This window comes from Bos javanicus, chromosome 16 (assembly GCF_032452875.1).
Source record: "Bos javanicus breed banteng chromosome 16, ARS-OSU_banteng_1.0, whole genome shotgun sequence".
Classification (NCBI taxonomy): domain Eukaryota; kingdom Metazoa; phylum Chordata; class Mammalia; order Artiodactyla; family Bovidae; genus Bos; species Bos javanicus.
In genome coordinates, this window is record NC_083883.1 from 48,236,693 (window position 1) to 48,246,212 (window position 9,520).

Genomic DNA, 9,520 nt, shown 5'->3' on the forward strand with positions numbered 1-9,520 from the left:
TGTTCCCTGCTTGCCCTTTTCCTTCTTGGCACCCCCAGAAGCCAGGTATCAAGAGGACATTCTTACAAGATAGAAGGAGCCTGTGGTTCTGAGTCACCACTTGGAGGCCCCAAAGGGGCCGTCTGGCCTACTCGGGACAATGTGATGAGGGATGTAAACCAGTATTATGTGAATGCTGAGATTTTTGGTGTTAATTGTCTTGTATGTCCACTTAGCTAGAGAATCCTAGTAACCTGAAAACACTCATCTCTGATAATCATTGCTAATAAAGATTGAGATGCAGAGGGCTGTGCTGTCTTAGTCAAATATTAATATTTATTTAGCACTTACTGGGTCAGGCACTGGGGTCAATGGTTCCTTACATCATTTTATTTAATCTTCATGACAGTCTGAGGAAAAATCAGCATTAGTATCTCCATTTTACAGATGAGAAAACAAGGACTCAGCAAGGTTTACTCAGGCAGTGAGAACGGAGCCTGAATGTAGATCTGTCTGATTCCAGGCTCATCTTCCTACCATCACGCTAGGTGTATTTATCCATTCAATCTAAACAGGTCATAAAGGGATTTTGGAGGGAAGGATAGTGTGTTCCATTGGTCAACCCAGCAGGTGTCCACGTAGAGGCAAGAGAAAAGATGAGGCATTTGACTACATTGTTCTGAAAAATGTAGGTTGTAGTGGTGTTGGTTTTGGTGATCTAAAGCATTCCCGTATTAGCTCAATTGATGAAAAACATACAAGCCCCCTTGTGGCAAGTTCACTCTGAAATCTGAGCCCTTGCTCAGCCAGTTTTCACATTTAATTTTCCCCCGGTGATGACTATAACTTGTTTTAAAAGCCTCTATTTCCTGGACCCCTTTTCATCTTATTTCACATTTGGAGTCAATGAAGCAGAGTTTCAGGTCTTCAGTATCTGATCGATACACAATACCATCTCAATCTAAAAATGGCTTCTGAGGGCATTTCCAGTTGAGTGACCTCATTTTTAGACATGGGGTTTGTCTGTTCAGATCCCTCGGGGGTATCTTATATTGGGTAAGGTATCTTCTCATAGTTGCGCACAATTGATTTCTCTTTTCAAGTTGCCTTGACTTAAAATATTTTACTTCCCAAACTTAAATCTCCAAACTGTGTCCTTACTCCCTTTGACCCAGTGGAGCCAAATAGAGTCAGAATTCCCTGGTGTCAAAGGGTTCTCGTGAGGCTCCTTCCTTATTAAAATGGGCTTGAACTTTGCAAAGCTGGGAGAGGACAAATGCATCTAGAAATTGCCTCAGTGTGTCAGAGCTCTGACAGACGCCTTCCTTCTGCTCCGCTTATGAGACATTTCCAACTTGGGAGGATTCCAGAGTGCACCTGCAGCCCAAGAAGGCAGACTTGCTTTGGGGAGAGTGGTAATGGTTCTGAAATGGCCAAAGGCAGTTACCGAGCCCTCAGGCTAGCTGTGCAGTTGTCCATTGACTGTGTCGGAGGCCATTAGCAGAGGCTGACCACCTGGTCCCAGACACTCTAATGAGGATTTATGGGGTCAGTGGCTGGGAGGGAGATGGATTCTTTCTTTCTTTCTTTCTTTTTTTTTTTTTTTACCAGGATGGACACACTGAGGCTACAATTCTCTAGATTCCTAACTGGCCCCCGACCCCGATGGGCAAGAGCCCACCTTATTTATCTTCTGGTCAGTCTACTAACCAGAAAGAGGGAGTTCTTTGCAAACGTGGTGCCATCAGAAAGGGGGCGTCAACTCTTCAGGTTCTTTTCGGGTAGAAGCATCTAGTGGACGTGTTGGTGGGGGTGAAGCTTTCTATCTGGCTGGTGCTGGCAGATGCTTCAAGTCTTGGAGGGGAGGGGTAAGGTTCTGCACAAACCTCTGCACCAGAGTGTGTGGGTGGATGCGTGTGGCAGTGTGTAGAGGTGTGAGAATGTCTGTGTGTGTGAATATGTATGAATGGGTAAGGTGAACGTGTTGTGAGTGTGTGCCAGTACATGGTGTGTGTGTGAGTGTGTATGAATCTTTCTGTGTGAGTGTGAACATATGTGATTACGTGAGTGAGTATGGGAGTGAGTTCGTATGGTGTGTGAGAGTATGGCACATGATAATCATGAGTGTGTATATGGAGTGTGTGTGAGCATATAAGAATGTATATGAGCCTTTATTTTCTTGGGCTCCAAAATCACTGCAGATGGTGACTGCAGCCATAAAATTAAAAGACACTTGCTCCTTGGAAGAAAAGCTCTGACAAACCTAGACAGTGTGTTAAAAAGCAGAGATGCTACTTTGCCTACAAAAGTCCGTATAGTCAAAGGTATGGTTTTCCCCCATATCATGTATGGATGTGAGAGCTGGACAATAAAAAAGGCTGAGTGCCGAAGAATTGATTCCTTTGAACTGTGGTGCTGGAGAAGACTCTTGAGAGTCCCTTGGACAGCAAGGAGATTAAACCAGTCAATCCTAAAGGAAATCAACCATGAATAGTCATTGGAAGGACTGATGCTGAAGCTCCAATGCTTTGGCCAGCTGATACGAAGAGCCAACTCACTGGAAAAGACCCTGATGCTGGTAAGATTAAAGGCAGGAGGAGAAGGGGACAACAGAGGATGAGATGGTTGGATGGCATCACTGACTCAATGGACATGAGTTGGAGCAAACTCCAGGAGATGGTGAAGGACAGGGAAGCCTGGTGTGCTGCCGTCCGCGGGGTCACAAAGAGTTAGACAGTACTGAGCGACTGAACGACAACAATGAGCATGTGTATGAATGTGGGTGTGTGACAGAGTGAGGGTGGACTATGTACAGATGTGAGCATGGGCGTGTGTGTGTCTGTGCGTGTGAAGCCTGGGGAAACTGCAGAGAAGAGCCATCACAGGAAAGCAGATGAAAGGCTGAAACTGGTTTCTAGAAGGAGATGGTGGAGGAAAGGGGGTTAGCCAGCCTGCGAGGAAAGTTGAAGATGACTGAGGTGGGGGGCTAGGATCCCTCTTCCTGTTCCCACTGGATTCTCCAGGCAGCCTTGACAGTGAGCCAGGGAGATAAATGGATGCCCAGAGAGGTTAAGTGACTGGCAGAAGGTCACAGGACCTTTAAATTGGAAGAGGGTTTATGATAGAGACTTGATAGACTCTCTGTGGGTCAAAGGTAATAAAAATGATGTCATTTTAAATCAAGGTGGGAGAGACCCAGTGAGGAGGGGCACCCTGCCATGAAGAGGCTTCCTCCTGAGCACTGTTGTCATGTAACATGAGAGAGGTGGTCCTTTCTAGAGGGTGAGTGAGCCCCTAGCCCACCTCCCCTGCCCAGTACTGGGTTCAGGGCAGAGATGTCCTCCTGGTGTCTGATTACCCTTTGGAGTCCAGGACTCCCCTTCCACAGCACCCACCTCTGGGTCACACAGCTCATTTTCATTAAAAAAAAATCCATGCAGAAAAAATTCATACATAGAGTAAAACAGAGGGCTCTCATATTCCCTGAATTTAGGTTTTTCTTCTTTGACCTTAGAATGAATTTTTAAACAATGCATCTTGTGGCTCTGGCAGGTATGAAAAATGGAGGGAAACGAACGGGTGAATGATTTATTTAAATGTTCCTACCAATGCTTTTAACTGATTTTGGATCCTCGCCTTTGATTTTGCTCCCATTTGGAGCTGTGCTTGCTTATCAGGTTAACCTTGTTGAGATTCAAAATAAGGTGCACCTTTAACAACTGCACTCCTTCCCCCTCCCCGCACTGTGGCTCTGGGGAGCTCACGGAGTACGCCCATGAACAACTCCTCCAACTTCTTTCAGCAGCTTCAATGATGGAGCACACGGTCTGGATTTGACTTCTTGTTCTGCTATTTATTGAGTGCCTTAGGCAAGTCCCTGAAATGGGGAAAAAACTCCAACAACAAGAACTAAGCTTCTTGAGAATAGAGAAACAGGTTCTTGTGGGGGAGATGTTGGACCTCTGGCTTGTTCTTTCTTATTTTTATTTTTTAATTAAAAATTAAAAAAAAAATGGCCACCCTGCACAACATATGGGATCTTAGTTCTCCAACCAGGGGTCAAACTAGTGACCCTGTAGTGGAACCTTGGATTCATAACCACTGGACTTGTTCTTTCTGACCTTTTACCTCCCAAGCTGAGCACAACACAAGAGCCAGCATTCAATCCATAGTCCATTCACTCGTCTATTGATCCAGTCCTTAGTGGGGCTGCCTATGTGGCAGGCATTGTTCTAAGTGCTTGGGATATATGGGTGGACAGAAAAGACAAAGATTTACATCATACACCAGTGAATTATGTAAAAGATTAGAAAGTGACACTGCTAGGGACAATAGTGAAGCCCAGGAGTATCACTGCCAGGATTGGAGTGGGAGAGATAGCTGTAAAAAATCGGGTGGCCTTCCCTGGTGGTCTGGTGGTTAAGACTCTGCCTGCTAATGCAGGGGACGCAGCTTCAGTCCCTGGTCCAGGAGGATCCCTCATGCCATGGAGCAACTAAACCTGTGCGCCACAGCGACTCCAGCCATGCCTGGAGCCTGTGCACCTGTGCGCTACAAAAAGAGAAGCCACCACAGTGAGAAGCCTGAGCACAACCAGAGTGGCTCCTGTCCTCCAAAACTAGAGAAAGCCTCTCCATGGACAGAGGAGCCTGGAGAGCTATAGTTCCTGTGGTCGCAGAGTCAGACACGACTGAGCGACTAAGCACAGCACACAGAGAAAGCCCGTGTGTGGCAAGGAAGACCCAGTGCAGCCAAAAATAAATAAACAGGGTGGCCAATTTGGCTTCAGAAGAAGATGCCATTAGGGCAAATACTTGAAAGGGATGGGGACTGGATGTAGGTGTCTGGGGAAGACTGTTACAGGCAGAGAGAGCACCCTTTGCAAGGGGCCCAGGTGGGCACTTGTTGGCCTTGTTCAGGGACCCGAAGGAGAGGCAGGGTGAGATCAGAGCTTTGGGGAGTAGATCATGCTGGCCTTGGGGAGTAGCTTAAAAATGTTCATTTTATTCTAGTGAAAGAGGGATGATCTGATGGGTGTTGTAAATTATCCCTCTGGTGGATGAGTTAGGAATTCACCGCAGGGGGGCCAGGACAGAAGCTGGGAGACCAGGTTGGAGGCTGCTGCAGGGGTCCAGGTGAGGGAGGGTAGGGTGGAGGTGAGGGAAGACCTGAATTCTGGAGCTGCCTTGCAGAGTAGGGCCAGCCGGATTGGCAGACAGATTGAATATTAGGTCCAGGAGAAAGAGCACTCCCATGGAAGGATGGAATTGACATTGGCTGGGACAGAGAGGGCTGAGGTAGAACAGGTTTGGGGGGAAGATCTTCCCTTAAGAGGGAGAGTCTTCCCCTTAGACATTTCACCTAAAATCCAATTTCTCACACCACTAACAAGAGGATGGGGCCACAGAGAGCCTGAGCAACCTTCCTGAGGCTGCAGAGCTGGGATGCGTGGAGCTGAGAGTCAAAGGCAGGGGGACCAGGCTCTCAGCTGCTCCCTTTGCCCATTTCTTCAGAATGAAGATGCAAAATCAGATGCCTGCTCAGCGGGGCGATGCTGATTCTGCCTGCAGAGTCTCTGTGTTGGGAGGGGTGGCCAGCTTGGAAGGGTCCCCACACACTATCTTCATGGGAAGGGCAGGAAGAGAGTCAGGAGCCAGAAACCCCAGGTTAAACTCTAGATAATTTGTACTTTGTGCAACATACGCTGACTACCTCCAATGTGCCAGGCCATATGCTGAGTGTTGGTGATTCCCAAGTAATTCTTCATCTTCAGAGCTAAATGCTTAGCAAGATGTGGATAAAATTGTCTGCTGCTTTCTTATGCTAAGTCCCTTAATCACCTTGGGAGATGATCTTGAGGCCAGACCTGGCCTGGAAGCAAATTCATACTCATCTTCAGAGGAGTGTAATAGGTACTTTGTGTTGGTGTGTAAGCGCACATAGGTGTGTGTATTTGAATGTGTGTTTTGACCTATTTTGTGTCTGTGTGTCTGTGGCTGGATGTGTCTGTGTGTACATGTGTGTTGTGACTGTGTGAGGTGTGTGCTGATATTTGTGTGTGCATGTGTGTCTGTGCACCAGTGTGTGTTTACATGCACCCATCTCTGCTGTGCCTGTGTGATTGTGTCTCTGCACATGAGTGCGTATGTATGTGGCTGTATGTATGTGTGATGTGTGTCTACATTTGTGTCTGTGTTTTGATACCATGATGTACTCTGTGCACGCATGTTCATTTTCACTGATATATGGGGATTCCTAAGGGATGGCTCCTCACCCCTCACCAGCTCGCTTGATGCCTCTGTCTCTCCTATTGACAGATTTTCAGTTCTACTCCTTGTTATCAAATCAAACTTGGGTCCACTTGCTGGAGCACAATAAAGCCAATCTACTGATAACAGGCTGTGGTGATGGGAAGTGCATTTGCTGCAGGCACCAAGCAAGAAGTCTAGGTAGCTAGTGTTTAAAAGACCCAAACTCCCCAGTGGCTTCCAGGGAAGGGATTTTTAAAGACAGGGTGAGAAAGATGTGTTGTGGGGTATATGATCAGTTCATGGACATTCTTCTGACTGGTTGGTAGTGAAGTCAGTATCATCAACCTTCTGGTTCCATCTGGGGTCTTCATGTTTGTGTTCCGTATGTGGTTAATGTCTTCCTCTTGGTGGAGGTTTTAGGATCTGCAAAACAGATCAAAGGACATGGTTCAGGATATTATCTAAAGCCCTTGGGGAGAAACTAAAGGTCCTTGACTTTGTTTAGTGTCTAAACTTATATTGTCTTGTTTGCCCGCTTTCCTTTCTTTCTACATTTCCTCACATCTCTGATGTAATTTATTCGTTGGGACTCAGGGAAGGCATAGGAGGCTCAAGTTTTTCTACAAACAAGAGGCATGTGGAAAACATGGTGGGGGTTTGTGTCTTAGGAAGGTTCCCATAGGCTCCTGCTCGGTTACATCCTTATCAGTCTTCTAGAATCTTCCGCCTCAGCTTTGCTCTTCATTCCTCAGACACCAGTGGCCTACTTCTCTTCACTCCAACTGGAGACTGTTATTTGCAGCCTCATTCTCTTCAAGGATTGTGCTTCTTGCGAAGGCTGTGCATTTTCTGAATAGCAGGAAGTTCAATGCGGGTTCTGAACATTTCTCTAGCAGCTTTATCCTTCCTTATTTCATAAGTGACCTTGCTAAGTGGATTCATCTAGGAAGAACCCTAACGGGTAGAGGTAGACCTCTTTATTTGTCCCTGATGATAATAAGGGAGCCACTAACTTAATTATGGCAATTTCCATTTTATTGAGTATGGCGTTCCTTTTGATTTAGAATATTTTTACCTCTCCAAGTGCTTTTAAGGAAGGTTATGGCAGGAAAAAGTCTATTCATCTCTGCAGTATATTTGGTTGCTTTTCATAAACTGTCTAAATTGCATTTTAAGGGAGTGGAAATTGAATCTAGCCTTATTTTTTTTTTAATTGCTGAAGCCAATTAGCTGCTAACGTATTTAATTATCAGAGAAGCATTCAGATCTACAACCAAGTAAAACCCTCCTGAAGGAGTTTTTACCCCAGTTCGGCCTGTTCTTTCCCTTTTTGCTCTCTACTCCTATTCTCTAAAGAACCAGTTTCCCTAAGTCAGACAAAGAAGAAGAAATATCACATGACATCCCTCAAACTAAAAAGAAAGGATACAAATGAACTTATAAAGCAGAAAGAGACTCACTCACAGACATAGAGGATAAACCTATGGTTACCAGGGTTGGGGGAGGAAGAATGTGGGGAAGGTAAGGGAGTTTTGGATGGTTAGGTACACACTACTCTGTTTAAAACAGATAACCAACAAAGACCTACTGTATAGCACATGGAACTCTACTCCATGTTATGTGGCAGCATGCATGGGAGGGGAGTTTGGGGGAGAATTGATACATGTATATGTATGGCTGAGTCCTTCATCTGAATCTGTCAGAACGTTGTTAATTGGTTATACTCCAATACAAAATAAAAAGTTTTTTTTTTTTTAAACAAAACAAAAACCCAGCCTTTTCCTTACCAACCTTCCATTTAGACCTGTGGCATTTCAGAGGCAAGTTGTGTGTGTGTGTGCGGGTGTCACTGCTGCTGTTACCAGGATGCTAGAGAGAGGTTGGTAGCCTGAATATTGACTCTCCTCTCTCCAGGGGTCTCACTCTGGCTCCAGGAAGACCACCTGGGTCAAGGGTAGAGGAATGAGTTTTAGAAAGATGCTCACTGGTATCTCAGATTTTTCTTCCCTGTCTGAGTTCTTTCTTCTCACTTTCAAGGTTGTGAGGAAAAACTTAAGGAGGTCAAAATGCATGATTAAACTGAAACAAAACAAAACGAAAAACCATTAGGTCCTTGTTGAGTATCAGGAGATTCAAAAAGGAACTACTGGAAAATCCCTTGGGCAGTCATGACCTGGCTACACAGTCATGGTTCTTCTAAAATCAGAGACACCCTAGCATTCTCATCTGCTTGATGCCCCTATCCATTTCTTAGGACTTTTACTACTAACCTGAAGCAGGCTTTAGTGAACTATAGTCCACAGACCAGCTCTATCTGCTTTTAAAGTTTTAATGAAACAACTGACAAAAGATTAATTTCCAAAATATAGAAGCAGCTCATACAACTCAATACCAGAAAAACAAACCCAATCAAACAGTGGGAAAAAGACCTAAACAGACATTTCTCCAAAGAAGACATCAGTTCAGTTCAGTCACTCAGTTGTGTCCGACTCTTTGCGACCCCATGGACTACAGCACGTCAGGCTTCCCTGTCCATCACCAACTCCTGGAGCTTATTCAAACTCATGTCCATCGAGTCAGGGATGCCATCTAACCATCTCATCCTCTGTCATTTCCTTCTCCTCCCGCCTTCAACCTTTCCCAGCATCAGAGTCTTTTCCAATGAGTCAGTTCTTTGCATCAGGTGGCCAAAATATTGAAGTTTCAGCTTCAGTGTAAGTCCTTCCAATGAATATTCAGGACTGATTTCCTTTAGGATTGACTGGTTGGATCCCCTTGCAGTCCAAGAAACTTTCAAGAGTCTTCTCCAACACCATAGTTCAAAAGCATCAATTCTTTGGTGCTCAGCTTTCTTTATAGCCCAACTCTCACATCCATACATGACTGTTGGAAAAACCATAGCTTCGACTAGACGGACCTTTGTTGGCAAAGTAATGTCTCTGCTTTTTAATATGCTGTCTAGGTTGGTCATAGCTTTTCTTCCAAGGAGCAAGCGTCTTTTAATTTCATGGCTGTAGTCACCATCTGCAGTGATTTTGGAGCCCCCCTCCCAAAATAAAGTCTGTCACTGTTTCCATTGTTTCTCCATATATTTGCCATGAAGTGATGGGACTAGATGCCATAATCTTTGTTTTTTGAATGTTGAGTTTTAAGCCAACTTTTTCACTCTCCTCTTTCATTTTTATCAAGAGGCTCTTTAGTTCCTCTTCACTTTCTGCCATAAGGGTGGTGTCATCTGCATGTATGAGGTTATTGATATTTCTCCCAGAAATCTTGATTCCAGCTTGTGC